Source organism: Bufo gargarizans, chromosome 1 (assembly GCF_014858855.1).
Source record: "Bufo gargarizans isolate SCDJY-AF-19 chromosome 1, ASM1485885v1, whole genome shotgun sequence".
NCBI lineage: Eukaryota > Metazoa > Chordata > Amphibia > Anura > Bufonidae > Bufo > Bufo gargarizans.
In genome coordinates this window covers 30,603,094-30,622,469 of record NC_058080.1, presented here as the reverse complement: position 1 = coordinate 30,622,469, position 19,376 = coordinate 30,603,094, and positions in this window count along the sequence as shown.

The window sequence follows — 19,376 nt, the reverse complement described above, 5'->3', positions numbered from 1 at the left end:
AGTTTAAGATCCATGGGACTGTAGCCAACCTCCCTGGACGTGGCCGCAGGAGGAAAATTGATGACAAATCTAAGAGACGGATAATCCGAATGGTAACAAAAGAGCCTAGAAAGACTTCTAAAGAGATTCAAGGTGAACTTCATGCTCAAGGAACATCAGTGTCAGATCGCACCATCCGTCGTTGTTTGAGCCAAAGTGGACTACATGGGAGACGACCAAGGAGGACACCATTGTTGAAAACGAATCATAAAAAAGCAAGACTGGAATATGCCAAACTACATGTTGACAAGCCACAAAGCTTCTGGGAGAATGTCCTGTGGACAGATGAGACAAAAATCGAAGTTTTTGCCAAGGCACATCAGCTGTATGTTCACAGACGAAAAAATGAAGCATATCAAGAAAAGAACACTGTCCCTACTGTGAAACATGGAGGAGGCTCTGTTATGTTCTGGGGCTGCTTTGCTGCGTCTGGCACAGGGTGTCTTGAATCTGTGCAGGGTACAATGAAATCTCAAGACTATCAAGGAATTCTAGAGAGAAATGTACTAGCCAGTGTCAGAAAGCTTGGTCTCAGTCGCAGGTCATGGGTCTTGCAACAGGACAATGACCCAAAACACACCGCTAAAAACACCCAAGAATGGCTAAGAGGAAAAAATTGGACTATTCTAAAGTGGCCTTCTATGAGCCCTGACCTCAATCCTATTGAGCATCTTTGGAAGGAGCTGAAACATGCAGTCTGGAAAAGGCACCCTTCAAACCGGACACAACTGGAGCAGTTTGCTCATGAGGAGTGGGCCAAAATACCTGCTGAGAGGTGCAGATGTCTCATTGACAGTTACAGGAAGCGTTTGATTGCAGTGATTGCCTCAAAAGGTTGCGCAACAAAATATTAAGTTAGGGGTACCATCATTTTTGTCCATGCCTGTTTCATGAGTTTATTTTTTTACATAATTCTGTTGAAGCATGGTTGAAAAACAATGTCTGACTTTCATTGGTTAACATTTATAGAATTTTAATTTATTATTACTTTTGTCAGATTAAAGTTATTTCTGTGACCATTGTGACTTTTTCTTTCATTGACCAAAGGGTACCAACAATTTTGTCCACGTCTGTATATATGCTACTCCAGCTTCCACTTGCCGAGATGGCTCAGCAACATACCGGTGAGCCAATTCAGACGGCTCAAAAGAAACAGTTCGGTTGATGAACAGTTTGAGGATGAGGCTCACAAGCTTAGTCAACTATTTGCGGATAGAGAATACCCGATCAAAATGATAATGATGCATTGGGCAAAGTCCGTAGTATGAACAGAGAGGATTTCTTTTAGCCGGGGAATCCAACTCAGTTGGACGAGACATTACGTCTAATACTGCCATTCAACTCACAACATCGACAGGTGGCAAAGATAATAAATAAATATTGGCACTTGTTGCTTGATGATAAACTTGTAGGACCATCACTTACAGCAACCCCTCGAATCACTTACACCAAGGCTGCCAATTTGGCCTCCAAAGTAGCACCAACTGTCAAAAAACATCAAGATGGAGGAAAAACTTCTAACTTGTTAAAGATGGAAGGATTTTTTAGATGTGGAAGATGCTCAAATTGTAGAGCTACTTCCTTTCAGAAAAAAACAACTGAAGTAAAATCAAGACTAAATAGTTTTACTATTAGCATCAGAGAAACCCTCACCTGTGAATCTAAAGATGTCAATTACCTTTTAGAATGCAGTTGCCACAAACAATATATAGGCCGAAATAAAATACCTATTAAGAAAAGAGTGATGGAACATATCTCAAATATCCGTAAAGGATATGAGCTCCAACCTCTTTCTAAACATTTTAAATATTGTCACGATTGTGACCCCTCCACCATGTCATTTGTGGCTATTGAAAAGGTTAGAAAATCCTGGAGAGGAGGGAATCATGTTATGAACATGTCCAGACAGGAGTCACGTAGAATATTTGAATTTGACACTCTCATGCCAAAGGGACACAATGCAGAGATGGAGCTATTTGGATTCCTTTAATTGGGGGGGCTGTCTGGTGGGGATGTGGGGTCCAGGTCTGGCTGTTTATCAGCACCTGGACCCCCCCTCCCTGCCCGACCGCCCCTCTAAGGTCCGTCTCTTCATTGCAAGTCCATTATTATATTTACATTGATATCCATCCACTTGATATGGAGTCTTACAATAGATAAAATGCGCATTTAGTTTAGAGTGCATCTATTGAGGAATGACAGCCTGACCATATGCTATTCTGTGAAGACTACTCATAATTATAATGGTTTTATTGATATTTTATAGATTTTTTATTGATTGTGCATTGATTTTAATTCATACTTATCGCTATTGACATCTATATTTATCTATGCTATTATATATGTATGCTAGTTTTTATTATATGTATCAATTGATACACCATATTTTAGCTATATACTTGTATAATTATATGTGGGACTTATTTATGTATAAATGCCTATCACTACTACAATTGCATTCTGTTGCCATTGCTCCATGACACATTTTGGGAGTTAACCTTATCGCATCATCCCCATGGATTTAGCCTAGTATAACTACATTGCACTCTTTGCTTGCTTACACAGTTCTGGTTGACTGAGAGTTATGGATAGAAGGCATGTCCCACAGTCTGTGGCTCTCCATAATTCATTTGCAGCACTTTCAGAGTGCAAGAGCAACATGGAGGATGACTCAGGCACAGTAGGTGAGGAAAAATCATCTCCCATGCCTAAAGTATGCAAGACTGCAGCCAAAGACAAAAAGGAAAAGGTGAGGACTGATAGTAAGCAGCTGTTGGTGGGCGATAATATCATAAGAGGTGTGAAGTTTGAGGAAAATGGTTTTGTGAGCTGTCTCCCTGGTGCTACCGCTAGCAGAGATAGACGACTTATCCTTAATATTGTTAGGCAAGCAAAGCAGGAAAGGGAGGTGGATGTTATTATCCATCTTGGGACAAATGATCTGGCTTGCAATGAGGTTTCAAAGGTGAAGGAAGATTTTCACACACTTGGTTATGATATACGCGAGGTTGCATCAACTGTTTCATTCTCTGCAGTTTTGCCTGTGCATAACCTTCAGCATGACAGGAAGATGCATATTAAGAAATTCAATGTATGGCTTGGTGAATGGTGTCTGAACCAAGGGTTTGGCTTTGTGTCTCATGTTAGTTCTCGTTCGAATGGAAAAGTACAGTACAAGAAAGATGGTTTGCATCTTTCTCTCAAAGGAATGAATGTCCTCAGTGAACAGTTCAAAGTATTTGCTAAGGACCATTTAGCAAACACAATCAGTAGGATATATATATATATATAATCGAGAAAACAGGACTGCACTCCAAGTTGTGATGAAAAAATCAAAGTAGTTTTATTCACCCATGTTATGGCATATCTTGCGACGTTTCAGCTCTTGCGAGCCTTTCTCAAGCATAGAGTAAGTGAAAGTGAACACATATAAAGCATTACAAAAAGTGTTACACCCATCGGGGTGTGGTTACAATCAACCAAATTACAGACATGTGTTGCAATTATAAAGTGCATGTTTCACATAAGAACGAATTTCACTAGTTACATCGTATCAGGATATAATTCCTTTTATACAAAATAAAACATATCCAAAACTAGTATTCCAATTAGAATCATAAAATGGTGAAAACATACTGAATCGGGATCCCAGGAATGAAACTCAGAAAGCCATGGAGCCCACATATACCATCACGTATCTCGGGCGTCTCAATCTCCTCAATGCGCATGCCCAGAGTGACGACATCGTGTGAATCGCAGTGTAAGAATGGTGCGCATGCGTTCTATCGAGTAACATCTCGCCGCACCATCTTGGTTCATGGAAGGTTGCCATAAGTATCCGTTCTGTATCCATCATATAGATGGTAACTAGACAGAGTATATGTTCAAGGCCATTGTGAAAGTATTATATGCAATTGCAAACCTGGCAGTATTAGAATTTGGAAACTAATATATTCTCCTTGCCTTTTAGAATTTTTAACTCGCACAATGCTGGATACGGATCCCTGGACTTTAACTTATTGGAAGCGATGCAGCCCAGTACCAATTACAGCGTCCTATCGTTTATGCGCTGCTCCAGACACATTATTAAGTCTCATTGTGATGTTGCTCTTTGTAATAGTGAGGGATTACCCCTCAAAGACTTTTTTTCCAGCAAGAGGGCCAGGTAGGTCAGCGGGGTACATGGAAATGTTTCCCCCTCCGACGTACACGACCCCACGGTCCGGTGTCCCTCCCGAGAGGTGGGGACCCCGGTCCTGATGCTGGTATCTGTAGGAGATCCCTGCTGCGGCCTGTTATACATTCCTTATGAATTCCGTTCTATAGACAAGGCCTTGAACATATACTCTGTCTAGTTACCATCTATATGATGGATACAGAACGGATACTTATGGCAACCTTCCATGATCCAAGATGGTGCGGCGAGATGTTACTCGATAGAACGCATGCGCACCATTCTTACACTGCGATTCACACAATGTCGTCACTCTGGGCATGCGCATTGAGGAGATTGAGACGCCCGAGATACGTGATGGTATATGTGGGCTCCATGGCTTTCTGAGTTTCATTCCTGGGATCCCGATTCAGTATGTTTTCACCATTTTATGATTCTAATTGGAATACTAGTTTTGGATATGTTTTATTTTGTATAAAAGGAATTATATCCTGATACGATGTAACTAGTGAAATTCGTTCTTATGTGAAACATGCACTTTATAATTGCAACACATGTCTGTAATTTGGTTGATTGTAACCACACCCTGATGGGTGTAACACTTTTTGTAATGCTTTATATGTGTTCACTTTCACTTACTCTATGCTTGAGAAAGGCTCGCAAGAGCTGAAACGTCGCAAGATATGCCATAACATGGGTGAATAAAACTACTTTGATTTTTTCATCACAACTTGGAGTGCAGTCCTGTTTTCTCGATTATATTATTGGGGATTGCCGTTGCCCCCTCTTGGATTTTGCACCCACTCTTCAGGCTGGTGCTCCCACTGGACTTTCTTTATATATATATATATATATATATATATATATATTGTAGGAGAGTCCCCGGAATAATAATGGACGGACGATACGTGCCACCAGAGGTCCTGGCCTCGGTGGAGTAAGAACCGGATCATTGCGGTTACAGCGGCGAATGCTGCTGGCGCAGCGTGTCCGGGCCGGTTCTTACTGTTCCCCACGGCCAGCCCAGGTTTTTGGTGGAGCTGGGCCTTTAAGAACCCAGCCTGCTGATGATGGGGGTGGGGTGTGTCTTGCTGTGCTGGAGATTTCCACAGACAGAGTGAGTGCTGGTGAAGGAGAGTCTGGGCGCAGCACACATTGAAGGATAGCCCTGGGACCTGTGGTGCTACGAGCCGAAGGGGCTCTGGCCTGAGGGAGACAAAGGCAGATAGCCTAGAAGCCTGCAGAACTGCTGTGGTCTGTCCAAAACAAGGTGACTCAAACCTGCTGTTTATTTTCTATGGAAGGACTTTTGTTTTATGCACTATGTGGATATGCACCTGTGTGGTCTGCACATTGCCTGTTATGCCGTTGGTGTGAATAAAGTCACAGTGTATCACAAAGACTGTCTATGATTGCCTCAATACTGCCGCCGCTACCGTAGCCTACCACGAGCACATCCCCACAATTGGTGGCTTGGAGCGGGCATTCCTGCAGTGAGGCAGGCCTGAGGCAAAAGTTGTGTTGGACTGCATGTCATATATCAGGCCTGCAAGTTTTATGGTTCCTGACAAGATGGAGGAGGCCATTAAGCACCTGATTCAGAGTAATGTACAGCAGCAACAGGCATTGCAGGCTCAGAAGGAAAGACATGATGAGGCTATGTGTGCACAGCAGCAAACAAACAATCTCCTAATGCAGCAGCTGGTAGCCATGCAAGAGTCGGTGCGAACATCCCTGCAAGGAGTTTCAACTGCAACAACCCCGACTGTGTCTACCGCCAGGGACAAAGTCCGATCCGCCCTGAGGAAAATGGGTCCGGGAGATGATATAGAGGCATTCCTGATGGTATTCGAAAGAACCGCGGAGCAAGAGAGGCTGCCGTTGGAGCAGTGGGCCGAGGTGGTGGCGCCTTTTCTGGTGGGGGACGCACAAAAGGCCTATTTTGACCTCAGCTGCGATGAGGCCAAGGACTATGAGAGGCTAAAAACTGAGGTGTTGGCCAGGTTGGGGGTAAACACCTATGTGCGAGCGCACAGGGTGTATCAGTGGGTGTTTGCCGAGTCCCGACCCGCCCGGTCACAAGCCTATGACTTACTTCACCTAGTAAAAAAATGGCTTCAGCCTGAAATATTGAGCACTTCTCAGATGGTTGAAAGGGTCGTGGTCGACAGGTTCGTGCGTACCCTCCCGAGAGCCATACAGCGCTGGGTGGGACAAGGCGATCCAGGCAACCTGGAACAACTGGTTAGCCTGGTGGAGAGGTATATGGCCACTCAGGATTTGGTGCGGGACTCAGCGGTACTACCGAAGTCACGTCAGCCCCCGTTGCCGACCCGGGATCCTGAAAAAGGGATCCCACCACATAAGGAGGGGAGTGGATCTCCAGTCCGTGGGAGGAATACCCTGGGGAGGAGGGAGGCTGCGAGGATCAGATGTTGGCATTGTCAGGACTGGGGACATGTGGCATCCAACTGCCCTAGGGCATCCGAACCCATGGACTGCGGGTTCGCTCGCCGGTCCTCTTTTTATGCCCAACCGGTGTATATAGCTGACCCCCTGCTGGCGGCGGACAACCCTCCGGTGTGTGATGTCGTTGTTAATGGACACTCCGTGCAGGCCCTGCTGGACTCTGGGAGCCTGGTAACTCTGGTCCATGAGTCGCTGGTAACGGAAAAACTCCCAGAAAGGCGAACCCTTACCATTGTCTGTATACATGGGGATCGCAGGGAGTATCCCACCACTAAGGTTACCCTGGCAGTGTGTGGAAAGGAGGTACCACATGTCGTCGGGGTGGGGAGACGGCTCCCTTATGCCGCAATATTGGGGAGGGACTTTCCCCTGTTCTGGACTTTGTGGAGGAACGGGTTGCCTACCTATGGGGAAGGAAAATGTCCAGGTCCCGAGCCCGAGGACCCCGAGGCAGGGACCCCAGCTGTAGGGGTCACCGTAGAGGAGGTAGAGTGTAACCCTGACCGGTTTCCCCTAGAAGTATTGGCGGGTGAGACAGTAGAAAGTTCGTCCATCCTGGATCTGGAGGTACCCCGAGAAACCTTCGGGACCGCACAGCTCCAGGATTCGACGTTATTGCGGGCTAGAGAAGGTGTGTCGGTGGTTAATGGTGTTGCCCAGCGTCCCGGCGCCGATACCGTATTTCCTCACCTGGCCTATAACCAGGACCTGTTATATAGGGTAGACAAGGTGAGGCAGGAGGTGGTGGAACAACTGGTGGTGCCCCAGCCTTACCGGCGAATGGTCTTGGATTTAGCGCATGCGCATGTGTTGGGTGGTCATCTAGGGGTTAAGAAAACGCTGGAGCGAATTCTACAACGGTTCTATTGGCCTGGGATATATGAGGAAGTCCGGAGGTTCTGTCAGTCCTGTCCAGTGTGTCAGCTGACTAGCCCCCAACCTCACTATCGCAGTCCACTGGTACCTATGCCCATTATAGAGGTGCCCTTCGAAAGGATCGCCATGGATCTGGTAGGCCCCATTATTAAGTCAGCCCGAGGTCACCAACACATCCTGGTAGTGTTAGACTATGCCACTCGCTATCCGGAGGCGGTCCCATTGCGCCATACGTCGGCCAAGGTAATAGCTAAAGAGCTCATGAGTATGTTTGCCCGGGTGGGGATACCAAAGGAGATTCTGACGGACCAGGGGACACCCTTTATGTCCAAAGTAACAAAGGAATTGTGTAAGCTATTAAATATTAAACACCTGCACACGTCCGTCTACCATCCCCAAACCGATGGGTTAGTAGAACGGTTTAATAAGACCCTGAAGTCCATGCTAAAAAGAGTCGTGGCTAAGGACGGGAGGGATTGGGACTTACTGTTGCCCTATGTTTTGTTTGCGGTACGGGAGGTGCCCCAGGCGTCCACGGGGTTCTCGCCCTTTGAGTTGTTATATGGGCGACATCCCCGTGGGCTACTGGATATCGCTAAGGAAGCATGGGAGCAACAGCCTACGCCTCATAAAAGTGTGATAGAGCACATAGGAAAAATGCAGGACCGAATAGGGGTCGTGTTGCCGATCGTCCGTGAGCACATGGAAGCGGCACAACTGGCCCAGAGTCGGGTATATAACCGAACCGCCCGGGTAAGGACATTTCACCCGGGGGACCGAGTTCTTGTACTCGTGCCCACGGTCGAGAGTAAATTCTTGGCCCGGTGGCAAGGACCCTATGAAGTTAAGGAGAAGGTGGGCCCAGTTGATTACAGGATATACCAGCCAGGGAGGCGGAAGCCCGAACAGGTATATCATGTGAATCTACTAAAACCTTGGAGAGACAGAGAGAATTTGTTTGCAGACAGCCCGCCCTCTGTCGGGACGTCAGGGAGTGACCCGGGGTCACCAGGTGTTCCGGAGAGCGCCGCTGGGGTGACGATAGGGGACGGACTGTCGACCAAACAAGCACAAGAGGTGAAAGAATTTGTTAGTCGGAATAGGGACGTATTCTCTGACCTTCCTGGACGTACCACCTTGATCGAGCATGACATTATCACCGAGCCCCGGGTGAAAGTCCGCCTAAGACCATACCGAGTACCGGAGGCTCGGCGACAGGCCATTTCGCAGGAGGTAAGATCGATGCTACGTCTAGGGGTCATAGAAGAGTCAAAGAGCGAGTGGGCTAGCCCGATTGTCCTTATTCCCAAACCGGATGGTTCATTACGGTTCTGTAATGATTTTAGGAAATTGAATGAGGTATCAAAATTTGACGCCTATCCCATGCCTCGGGTAGACGAGTTGATAGAGCGGCTGGGAAAAGCCCGGTATTTTTCGATCCTAGATCTCACGAAGGGCTACTGGCAGGTACCTCTGACGGAGGCGGCAAAGGAGAAGACGGCCTTTGTCACCCCGGAGGGGCTTTTTCAGTATAGGGTGTTGCCTTTTGGGTTACATGGCGCTCCGGCTACGTTCCAGCGTCTGATGGATGTCGTCCTCAAGCCCCATCACCAGTATACCTCCGCGTATCTGGATGATATAGTCGTGTTTAGCCCAGACTGGGAGGGTCATTTGTCAAAACTTCAGGCAGTGATAGATTCTCTAAGGAAGGCGGGGTTAACTGCCAACCCAAAAAAATGCTCGGTGGGACTAGAGGAAGCTCGCTATTTGGGGTATGTGATTGGACGCGGAGTCATTAGGCCCCAAGTAAATAAAGTTGAAGCAATCCGGAATTGGCCCAGGCCTCGTACGTCCAAGCAAGTACGGTCATTTTTGGGCCTGATTGGGTACTACATGAGGTTCATTCCCCATTTTGCCACCTTGGCAGCCCCGTTAACCGGCCTCTTGAAGGGTAGAAAGTCGGTGATGGTTCGCTGGGGGGAGAAGGAGGAGGAGGCGTTCTCCCGTTTGAAGTCGGCCCTATGTGAGTCCCCAGTTCTGGTGACGCCCGACTTCAAGCGGGAGTTTGTAGTTCAAACAGATGCCTCGGGAGTAGGACTAGGGGCTGTGCTTTCCCAAGAGCTCAACGGGGAAGAGCACCCCGTGGTTTTTCTAAGCCGCAAGCTTACCCCAGCAGAAACCCGGTATAGCATTGTGGAGAGAGAGTGCCTCGCCATCAAGTGGGCACTCGAGTCTCTCAGATATTACCTTCTGGGGAGAAGGTTCCGTCTGGTGACCGACCACTCCCCTCTCCAGTGGATGAGTCGGGCTAAGGAGGGGAGCGCTCGGGTTACCAGGTGGTTCTTGTCCCTCCAAAACTTTAAGTTCACTGTTGAGCACAGGGCCGGCCGCTTACAGGGGAACGCAGATGCCCTGTCCCGGGTACACTGCTGTGCGTGTGTTCACCCCCTCAGGCTTGAACGGTATGTTCAAGCCCTCAGGGGTGAACAAAGGGGGGGGATATGTAGGAGAGTCCCCGGAATAATAATGGACGGACGATACGTGCCACCAGAGGTCCTGGCCTCGGTGGAGTAAGAACCGGATCATTGCGGTTACAGCGGCGAATGCTGCTGGCGCAGCGTGTCCGGGCCGGTTCTTACTGTTCCCCACGGCCAGCCCAGGTTTTTGGTGGAGCTGGGCCTTTAAGAACCCAGCCTGCTGATGATGGGGGTGGGGTGTGTCTTGCTGTGCTGGAGATTTCCACAGACAGAGTGAGTGCTGGTGAAGGAGAGTCTGGGCGCAGCACACATTGAAGGATAGCCCTGGGACCTGTGGTGCTACGAGCCGAAGGGGCTCTGGCCTGAGGGAGACAAAGGCAGTTAGCCTAGAAGCCTGCAGAACTGCTGTGGTCTGTCCAAAACAAGGTGACTCAAACCTGCTGTTTATTTTCTATGGAAGGACTTTTGTTTTATGCACTATGTGGATATGCACCTGTGTGGTCTGCACATTGCCTGTTATGCCGTTGGTGAATAAAGTCACAGTGTATCACAAAGACTGTCTATGATTGCCTCAATACTGCCGCCGCTACCGTAGCCTACCACGAGCACATCCCCACAATATATATATATACACAGTACAGACCAAAAGTTTGGACACACCTTCTCATTCAAAGAGTTTTCTTTATTTTCATGACTATGAAAATTGTAGATTCAAACTGAAGGCATCAAAACTATGAATTAACACATGTGGAATTATATACTTATCAAAAAAGTGTGAAACAACTGAAAATATGTCATATTCTAGGTTCTTCAAAGAAGCCACCTTTTGCTTTGATTACTGCTTTGCACACTCTTGGCATTCTTTTGATGAGCTTCAAGAGGTAGTCACCTGAAATGGTATTCCAACAGTCGTGAAGAAGTTCCCAGAGATGCTTAGCACTTGTTGGCCCTTTTGCCGTCACTCTGCGGTCCAGCTCACCCCAAACCATCTCGATTGGGTTCAGGTCCGGTGACTGTGGAGGCCAGGTCATCTAGCGCAGCAAGCCCTGCAAGAAAGGATTGAGACAGCGCTGGGTGTGTGAAGTGACGCACAGTGTTAAGGGGATTAAGACCATGTGTTTGTGGCTGGGAGAGGTCCTTGTGGTTGGAAAAAAAAAAAAGGTGTGGTAAGAAGAAGGAGGGGAGGGCTCCACGGTTGGGACTGGACTCCCATGGTTGGTGGTTGCTTATGGTGGTAATAAGGGGCCATCAGTGGTGCCTCCGAGCTGACGCTTATTGGCTGGAGGCAAGATGGCCTACCCTGGACAGGGTTGTTATCATTGTTTGGGGCTTCAAGGACCTCCTCTTGTATGTTTATGTTATATGTTATACATATGGTGAATGGGTTGTTGTTCATATGCTGTTGCATATGGGTTAATGGGAATATTTATGTTATTTTATTAAATGTACATGTTAAATAAAGCGGCTGCTGTGGCTGATATTAATCCAACCTGGTGTCTGTGTCCTTTTTGGGGTTGGCAGGATAGGAGAGCTTTAGGCCATTTGGGTGGGGTTTTAGTTAAGCAGGGTTACATCTGGGTCAGGAAAGTATAGAAGGGGCGAGTGGAATTCACCAATACCACCGTCAAGTGTGCACATCTGAAAAATATCTGACATCCAGTGTACTTTTTTTGTAGACGGTGTCCGCCGCAGACAGTGACATTAGCTGCACCAAATCTCCTGTGTAAAGTGTGTGCATCTAAAAATATCAGTGACATCCAGTGTACTTTTTCCGTAGACGGTGTCCGCTGCAGACAGTGACATTAGAGGCGCCAAATCTCCTGTGTAAAGTGTGCGCATCTAAAAAATATCAGTGACATCTAGTGCACTTTTTCCGTAGGTGGTGTTCGCTGTGGACAGTTAAATTATCCGTGCCATATCTTCTTTGCAAATTGTGCGCATCCCAAAAATATTAGGGACATCCAGTGCACTTTTTCCTTAGTCCGTGTATGCTGCAGACAGTGATATTAGCTGCGCCACTTAAAGTGTGCGCTGAAAAAACTTTATCTGTGACATACAGTGTACTTTTCCAATAGACAGCATCTGCTTCTGACAGTGACGTTACCAGTCCCACATCTGCCGTGGAACGTGTGAGCTTCTAAAAAATTTCTGTGACATAAAATAGAATTTTTCAATAGATGGTGTCCTCTTCTGACAGTCTGGAGTGGGTAATTTGTGCACTCTCCCCTTGCCTTCCTTGGATGTGGTAGCCGTAACCGTTTCTCAGTATTCCTCTCCGGAATCGAACCCTGATTCGCTGATAACCGTGATCACCATGTTAGGCACATAAAAAACATTGAAAGTTGATAGGGCAGACATCCAAATGGATAGTGGACGTCACAGGGACGTGCAATCAGGCACAGGTTATCTAGAGTCAACATAGCGGCTGCAGGGCCTCGCCCATAATGTTTGCAATGGTCAGCTCACCTGTAGGCCCTCAACCATAATTTTTTCGATGGTCAGCTAAGCAGCAGGCACTCTCCCATAAGAGACTGGTCAACACAATCCTCATTGCCGGGGGTCATGTAACTAATTAGTCTTGTTGGTTATCGGAATTAACCAGACAAATCTCTCCACCTACTCAGAACGGCCATGCACCACCACCCACAGAATCGAGAAAGAGCTATCAATTTGTCAATCCTATCAATGTGTCCGGGCCGGGTGAGGTTTGCCGTGTTAAGTCAAATTAAGTCGCAGGCTCCACTCTTGGTGGTGCTCTACAGTCAATTAGTTTTAGATTTGCAACCATACTCCCCCTGGAACCTAAAGACTTTGGTTTCCCGGAAGCTGCTCGGCGGGTCATGGGAATAACCCCGCCAGATCGCCTGTCGGATCGTCTTCAAACCTCCGACTTTAGTTGTTGATTAATGAAAACATTCTTGGCAAATGCTTTCACTGCGTCTTGCGCTGGCCCACGAGTTTCACCTCTAGCGGCGCAATACGGAGGTCACCGGCTGTCTCTCTAAATCATGACCAGTGTTGATCACGAATATTCGAATTGCGAATTTTAATCGCGAATATCGGCATTTCGAGAATTCGCGAATATTTAGAATATTGCTAAATATATTTGTAATGGTGAATATTTGTTTTTTCTTAAATAACAGTGTATGCAAATTTTTTTATGCACTTTTTATGAGAATTTTTGCAATCAAGAAAATAATGCCTGCAAATCACAAATTTGCGAATTCTCGAATATATGGCGAATATTCGCCCAAAAATTCGAATATTGCCCCTGCCGCTCATCACTAATCATGACTCCAGTTCCGAAAAGCAACAACATTTTTGGCTGAACTTGCACCTCTAAAATCGATTTTATCTTCGGTTTTGTGCGTCTGTAAAAGTGGCGTACTAATCGGACGACTTCGTTCCCAGCAGCGACCTTGGAGTCCAAGATGCATCCAGACATCCTCCCCATGCTGCTCACAAATAGTGTTGAGCGCGAATATTCGAATTGCAATTTTTTTTCTCGAATATCGTGATTTCGAGATTTCGCGAATATTTAGAATATAGTGCTATATATCGAAATCAAATATTATTTTTTTTTTTATGCTCCAGTCAGTGCCCGTTGCTTCCGTGCTCATGGAGCGTCCCCATCACCATGGGAACATCTCCATATACTAGAGTGTACTGTCGGATTTGAGAATTACGTTGAAATCGCAATTCGATTAATTCAAGTTATAATAATCGAATTGTGATTTCAACTTAAGCACTGCTATATTTCATATTCGTTAATTCTAGCCTACTATGGAATATAGCAGGACCAAGTTGAAATCGCCATGCGATTACTGCGAGTTATATTAATCGCATTGCGATTTCAACTTGGACCTGGTTTACTATGGTTGGCTTCAATGGCTTGGTAGAATTTGCGAATATACGAATGTATTCGTCATATTCCACAAAACGAAGATATTCTTCCTATATGATTGCTAGAATTCGCAAAGTTGATGAATAGGTAGCTAAAACGAAGATGGAGAATATCTTCGTTTTGTGGAAAATGACGAATACATTCGTATATTCGCAAATTCTACCAAGCCATTGAAGCCAACCATAGTAAACCAGGTCCAAGTTAAAATCGCGATGCGATTATTATAACTTGAATGAATCGAATTGCGATTTCAACTTAGTACTGCTATATTCCATATTCGTTAATTCTAGCCTATGGAATATAGCAGTGCTAAGTTGAAATCGCAATTCAATTCATTCAAGTTATAATAATCGAATTGCGATTTCAACTTTTTACGTATATTCTTAATATTGCTCTAACTTCGTCTTTTAGAATATTCGTAATATTGCTCTAACTTCGTCTTTTAGAATATGACGAATATTCTAAAAGACGAAGTTAGAGCAATATTACGAAATTTCGTAAAATCCACATATAGATTGTAATTTAGCTAATATACTGCTATAGTATTTTTTTTAATAGTGTACATCTTTAACAAAACTTAAGTTCTGAAGAGGCCAAAAAAAATTGAGAACAAAAAAAAGGATTATAGCAGTATATTAGCTAAATTACAATCTATATGTGGATTTTACGAAATTTCGTTATATTGCTCTAACTTTGTCTTTTAGAATATTACGAATATTCTAAAAGATGAAGTTAGAGCAATATTAAGAATATTTGTAAAATACACATATAGCCTAGCCATAGTCAATTAGTCATAGGAACGTTGCCTAAGAAAAAAATCGCAATACGCAATTAATTAAATCGCATATTAATCGCGATAATTGGAATAATTTAAAATATTTGATTTCAATGAATATAACACGAATATTCAATCGAATATTCGCGAAATATCGCGAAATCGAATATGGCACCTCCCGCTCATCCCTATTCACTAACCATCTCAGTGGTTTTTCATCAATTTCTGACATTTTCCTATGAACCAGGCACACTCCCCTCTTGAAAGCAGGGGGGCCTGGTTTAATGCTCAGGTTCTCCTTTTGACTTCCATTATACTCGGGTGCTCGGTAGATGTGTTCGGCCCGAACCCCCCGAGCACTCCAGCACTAAGGTGCTCGATCAACATTAGTCAAGGGTATTTGGGATGAGGAAATGTTATAAAGGAGAAGTACAACCGGTAATGTCACTGCCTGCAGCGTCTACGGAAAAAGTACACTGTATGTCACAAATAAAAATGTTATGCGCACACTTTATACTGCAGATAAGGCACTGGTAATGTCACTGTCAGAAGCAGACACTGTATGTCACAGATACATTTTTTCAGCGCACACTTTACACAGGAGATGTGGCGCAGCTAATGTCACTGTCTGCAGTGGCCTAACTATTGCACACTATAATAGATATTACTGCCGCACACAATAGTCCATAAAAGGACTTTTGAGTCTCTGAAAGGTTTTTCTAATAAAACTATTCCAATTACACTACCTACACTCTCTGTCCCTTCCTATGCTTAGTTCTTCCTAAGACTGAGACAAATACGCATCATCGAGTGCTATATAGCACCCGATGACACGTTCCGGCCAGCCAATCACTGTAATGCCAGTAACCAACATAGCTACGGCATTACAGTGAGGGCAGTACTTACCAGCACGTTTCTTGGCTGCATAGAGGAGACTTGAGCATTGATGTTCGGGAGAGCATACTCGATCAACACTATCAGCAACACCACCTGTTTCATATCTGACCATGGGAGGAGCTCGTCTGTCTCTGGCAGTTCTCCTTTCTTGGTCATAGTGCATATGCTCTGTTGTTTATTTCTGCTACCACCATCCTCCTATGATTCCACCACCTCCTCATCACCCTCCTCCCTAAACAGAAGCCCAGAGTCACTGAAACACCAAAAAACTAACATTGAGGCACATTGAGACATGAGACTTTTCTATGCAAAGATGCTAAGTTTTTTTTTCATGGGCAAATAAATTAGAGCTAAGTGAATATGAAACTGTTGTACTGAAAAACAACCGCCGGAGGTCAGACTGACGACAATACGCCAAGTCTAACTCATCAACTACTAAGCAACTTTTAATAAATACTCAAATGAAATACACCAATTGTATGGACACAACAGAGGAGCTTGGTGAATGTGCTCCATTGTCTCTGGTCATTAGAGATACTGAGTTTAGCCGAATACTGTCTGCAATTTCATAACTACACATTGATCAGATAATTCTGGATGTATTTACATCAGAAAGAAGAAATAACATTTTATATTCCAATTTTTTTTATGTAAATAAAACCACAACAGAAGACAAAATAGAAGTAAATCCCAGGAAGGTTCCTTCACATTGTGGTGATAGAGGATTATCTGATGGCTTCATCCACAAGTCCATCACCTCATCAGTACCAGAGTAATACACTCTACTGTCTACAGGAAACCTTCTCTGAGATCAGACTCCATGAACCTCATCATTTATAACTGAACCTATCACACATAGAAGCTTGTGCTGTGTCAGGAGATGGTGAAGCTATGTCTGAAGACATCACACTATTCTCACCCCTCTTCTTATGGAAAATACAGACATGAGATTATTACTTACTCTGCACAATATATAACTGTGGAATTTTCCTTGTTTTCTATATCTGTTGTGCATTGACTTATCGTCAACAGCCCTCCAATGATGAGATCTCCATCCCGGTAACGTTCCTCTATATAATCATAAACCTCTCTTATCTTCAGATCACAGAATAATTGTGTTAAAGGAATCCATGGAAGAAGCAGCATAATAAGGAAAATCTGCATCTCCTTGTAGGACTGGGAAGAGGAACAAATCCTCCAGGTGATATGATGAATGGAAGCAGAAGTCACAGCAGTGACACAGAGAACACGGCCTCCAGAATCAGGGGCATTGTGGTGACTGCTGTCATCTCTCCTCTTTTTATACAGTATGATGGGATATGTTTTACATTGTCTGCTCTCCTCACATATTATTCCCGTCTACTCCCAGAGGATTGTGGGCTCAGCCGTCTTTACAGCAGAGAATTGCAGAAAAAGAAAAGACAAAACTACACCAAAGAACTTAGGGGGTCATTTATTAAACAGAAATACTCCTAAATTTCTGGCACAGATTGGGGCACAAAGGTCCTTTGCGTCACAATCTGCCACTTCTCCCCACTCACGTCAGGTCTAAAAAAGGGGCCATTTTCTATGACTGTTTCAGGCATAGAAAATGGTCTAAATGTAGAAAGCTGTGGCGGTGGATCCTCCGAAGTTATGAAGAGGTCGGCGCCTCTTCATCACACTGCGTGATCCACCACCAGATACAGGGCTCATTAACACTGGAGTGTTCTGCCTCCAGCAGAGGGAGATTCATTTCAGTTCACGTCTATTTCATTTCTAATTCATTCTGCTGTAATTTCTGTATTCCTGTAGTTATTAGTTGGGTAACAGCACCTTCTAGTGGTGGTAAAAATGTATTGCACCTTGTTTTCTTGTTAATAAGGATTACTGCTTGTGGGAGGTGCTAGGCATTGTGGGTAGTGCAAGGCATTCTGGGAAGGAGAAGACAGTCAGCCATAGGCAGCCATTTTGGACATATGCTCAATGTTATGCAAATGTTATAATACATGCTGTTCTATGCTTTTGTCACAACCATGGTCATGGTCGTGACTCCTGGAACCGCTTGCAGTCACCTGCAGTCTGGTTTCGTTGTTCAACACTGGTGAGTGCTATTACTATGTTCCCTCATGTGTGGTTGCCGCTGGCAACATGTTATTGGCAGTATAGAGGCCTGAGCTGTTGCTAGGCAGCTTGCTGTCAAGGGCATTCGGTTGCACCTGCAACGTGTGTTTATATGTGTGCACTTTCCCTGTCTGGTGTGCACAGGGGTTTATTGTGTGTGTATTCCCCTTTAAGTGGCTTCACTACCCTGTTTGGTGATGGAAGGGTTAACTCCTTTCCTAGTATGTGTGTGGCTACTTGGGCTATTTAGCTTCTGCTGGATGCCTGTAGCTGAGGGGTACTTCAGCTATTTGCTGGAGTCATCTTCATGGTTTTATACCATCTTCCAGTGAGGGCCACCCTTGTGGTCATAAAACCAACGTCATGATGTTAACTTTATCTTCCTGTGATGTCTCTTCTTACTGCAAGCTATATGGATCTGGTTTCCTGTGTGAGTCATGTTGTGTGCTGTGTCCTTTTGTGTTTGGTCTGGACAACAGCATTTGAGCACGGGTTCCAGTCAGTCTGTCTGTGGCAGGTAGGTGTGGAAGTGTTTCACTCACCTGCCATATCCTTATGCTGTTGATGTTCCCCCTTCCTTGCAGCCTGGCCAGTGAGACTCCTGTTCGTCTGTGTCCTGGAGGAACAGGTCATCTTACCCTGCTCCTAAGTCCAGGGATTTCCTTAGGGCTAGTAGGGACCCTAGGTTCCAGAGTATGAGCCTTCCTACCATCTGGGTTGGCTCATACGGTTAGGAGTCAGGGTCAGCATTAGGGACACAATAGGAGGTGACCTGCTCCCTGATCCTGTGGTCCTGGACTAGCAGCTACCCTCCAACCTCTAATATGGCACAACTGAGAGTTTTCCCCACTCTCAGTTGTGACAGCTTTCTGCTGATACATGTTATGCCTTATACTTATACAAGCCATTTGTATTATTGTAGTTTTACCAATTCACAATCCTGTTGACCAATAAACAAGTTAGACTACAGAAAACAGTCCTCTTATTTGGAAGACAGGAATGGTTTATGCTGAATGTCAGACTGCACACTCTGTGAACGTGTATGAAGACAGATGTGTAAAGTGCCGGTCTTAATAAATGTGCCCCTTAATCTGTATAGCCTTGAGGAAAGAGGCGAAAGGAGGGACTTGATCGAAACATTTAAATATGTTAACATTTTAAATAAGTTTCAGGAGGAAAGTGTTCTCAATAAGAAGCTAAACACAAGAACAAAAGGTACAATCTGAAATTAGTTGGGAGTAAGATCAGGAGCAATGTCAGAAAATAGTAGGGCACAGTTACTAAAGTGTTTGTCCCTGTTTTTGATCTAAAAAATGCTGTTGCATTTTAATTTGTGACAGTTTTTTAGATGGTTTGCCCTGTTCGCCTGTTTTGATTTTTTTAGACTAATTCAGAAGTATTTTTACTTTTTGAAACATTTTTTTTTTACCTATTTATGTAGGTGCGCCTTTTTTGCACCTGAATTGGTTGCAAAAGCAGTCTAATTTCCACTCTATCCCAGGACTGGTGAATTTTACTTTGTCTGTTTTCAGTGGTGACTTTTCCCACAAAGATACGACTTTAGACCATTAGACCAAGTGAATATGATCCTGTCTACCTGAAAAACAACCACCGGAAGTCAGACTAATTGCATTATGCCGAGTCTAATTCATCAAATGCTGC